General features: G+C 31.9%; 1 long non-coding RNA gene across 1 annotated transcript; it reads right to left on the reverse strand.

Annotated features, from left to right (window-relative positions):
- On the reverse strand, positions 1–2,132 carry LOC121396298. The gene is made up of 3 exons (XR_005962968.1): positions 1,995–2,132; positions 1,506–1,547; positions 1–258 (listed from the first exon to the last, which is right to left on the reverse strand). It is a non-coding gene; the product is annotated as an uncharacterized LOC121396298 (long non-coding RNA).
- Positions 2,133–2,926: the final 794 nt, after the last annotated feature.

A 2,926-nucleotide genomic window follows, 5' to 3' on the forward strand; every position in this document is an offset into this window, starting at 1 on the left:
TGTTCTTTAAATGGAACAATTTATTATTATTCTCCAGGATTTTTATTTTTAAATTGTGAAATCATCTTTAGATTATAGAAAGCTTCAGCCACCAGCAGATTGTTGTCTCATTGTATCCTTTAGTGTAGCGTAAAAGGCAATAGCCGAGATTCTCATTTCATTATATCCTTCAGTGATGGGGTTGGTTATTGCCCTGGTTATGGCCTTGGGTATGGTCTTGACCATGCCCCTGGTGTTGATGAGTCTTCTGGCATGGGTCTATGGAAAAGATATGAAAGGATAGCTAAGAAATTTTATACACTGCAGCACAGTATTCCAGCAATTTTGGTTTTTAACCTGTATATTTATTTTTATAGATCTGTTATCCTGAAACCCATTACAAAGTGTCAAATTACAGAAAGGTCATCTCATATAAGCTTCAGCAAATAATTAAGATTTTTCAAAACAATTCCCTTCTTTTTCTCTGTAATGATAAAACAGCACCTTGTTCTTGAAGCCAACTACAATAAAATGGAGCCTTATTGGCGGCAAAAAAAATCCTAATGGATTTATTTAAGTTTACGTTTTTTAAAAATACATTTTAGTAGTTATGGAGATCCAAATTACAGAAAAACTCCTTATTCAGAAAACCCCAGGTCTAATGAATTCTGGAGAAAAGGTCCCATATATGTATATACAATTTTAAATACATTTATTGTAACAACAATTTTACAAGTATAAATAAATACTTTTTTTAAATATTTTATTGCTGTAAATTAATTTGAGGTTGATATTATGCTTAGTTCAAAATCCAACAAATTATTTCACCAACCTATAGTTGGCCTTTTTTACAGTATTATACTTTTTACATCTACAGTAACTTATATACTGTAATAGTATTTTCCTGCATACAATTCCATATTAAGTGAAAAATAGGCTTCTCGCTGGTTCCATACATTTCCTATTCTGAGTTAACTGCACAACAAGCAGATTATGGTAGTTATAAATTTGTTTAATAGATAATTTGTGTGTCGCTTTCTCTTCTTTATAATCCCAAATACTCTTAAAAAAACTGTATTGTAACCAAAAATAATTGGAATTTAAATCTAGAATATTGTATATCTAAGCAAGTGTCTGTTCACAACTGTGTATAGCAGTGAAGGCTCTTTCCAATTACCCAAATGGCTGTTGGGGGTGGGGGCACCAGTAGTCACCATGGTATATGACCTACTCTGATTTTGTACATTATAATAGGGGGCATTCTTTGTCCCGTATTATATTGCAATCCTATTTCTGTTTGCTTTTATATGATAAGACTGCCCAGTGTATGGACCCAGACGGATCTTACAGCAAAATCGTCAAATACTGTGTTGGTATGATTACATTTGCTACTCACATGGACAATGTTTGAGTCCTTTATTAAGTCATTGGCAATTAGCAAAAGCAACCTATTTGCATACACATATATATAATTGTGAGTTGCAGAACATATGATAAATTACAGTGAACCATGAAAATTGCAGTACCTTGGCATTGTGGGACTGGCTTAGGGCAAGGATCCTTGCAAGCTGCAATAGAACATAACATACATACAGTATATTAATATACATGAAAACAAAGTTTTACAATGATCTACAAAAACAAGCTAAAATTAAATTTGAATAAAAAGGTTTAATGTTACAAATGCCATTGGGTTTTCTGTACTATATATATTACTCTTTTTGTAAAATTCATTCATAACTGAACATAGCTTGACTAAGGTTGCCACCTGTCCGGTTTTGAACAAGTCAGAAGTCTGAATCTCTTTGAGGGCCAATTGTTTATTGTCATTTTATAGTATGATGTAGATGTGGTTGCAAACGTATGTCCTCTACAGTAAAATGTAACAATAATAGTCCAATAAAACCTAATAATAATTTCATTTGAAGATTTTCTTAATTATTTGATAAGATGACATCTAATTTTTAGTTGGTGGAGGAACAAAGTCTGTGAAAAAAATATGATCTAATACTTACGATCTTTGCATTTCTGTGGTGGAGGGCATGGATCTGGGCATTTTGTTTGATGACCCTTAACTCCAGACATGGTTATCTGTGCTAGAAGGCAAAGGATTGCAGGAACGAAGATTCAATTTAGGATTCTCTGGTTGCTTTTAGTTAGATAGTACTAAGGTTATTTATACAAAATTGTATGCAAATACCAAGAATAATTCTTTAAGAGGTACAAAATTATGAGGAAAACCCCTAATGGAATAAAGGAAGTATTTGCATGTAATTGTTTTGGTTTTTTTTCCTTTAAGACTGGGTGTGCATAATGTATGCCTTATTAAATTAAAATGAGTCTTGCTTGTGCATGGCTGACATTTTTTAAAAATCTTTTGCATTCATTAAAACAAACCGTTCCCTTATATGTTTGCAAAAACATAACATATTGTAGGAAATATGCTCAAGAAATATGGACAGTGTACTTACAGCAGTGTTCTTCACTTTTAAAAAAATGCATATTTCTTTTTACACAGTAATGTGTCCTTCTTATTAATAGCACTACAGTACCATATCTTTATTGGCCGCTTTTTTTTTTGTAGTTTTTTTTTGTAGGTTCAGGTTTCCATAATATATAATGTTCTGGTCTGTTTGTATGAAATTATGATGTAGACAACCTATTTTTACAATATGTTAGTATGCACTCATTTTTATTTCTTATCCCTTTCATGCCAACGACAGCATTACTTTATTTTATCCTTTTGCCCACATCCATGTGTCAAATTCACTTGCCGTCACTTACAATTAACAAATTATACAAAAAAAGACATCTCTAAAGGTAATCCTATTTTACCACTCTACAGTTGCATTTTATTTTGCCTTTGTTTAGCATATGTGATTTTGGTCTTCTGTTCATGCCTTTTCATTACTTGATTGTGAATTTATATATATATGTGACAGCTCTC

Source organism: Xenopus laevis, chromosome 7S (assembly GCF_017654675.1).
Source record: "Xenopus laevis strain J_2021 chromosome 7S, Xenopus_laevis_v10.1, whole genome shotgun sequence".
NCBI lineage: Eukaryota > Metazoa > Chordata > Amphibia > Anura > Pipidae > Xenopus > Xenopus laevis.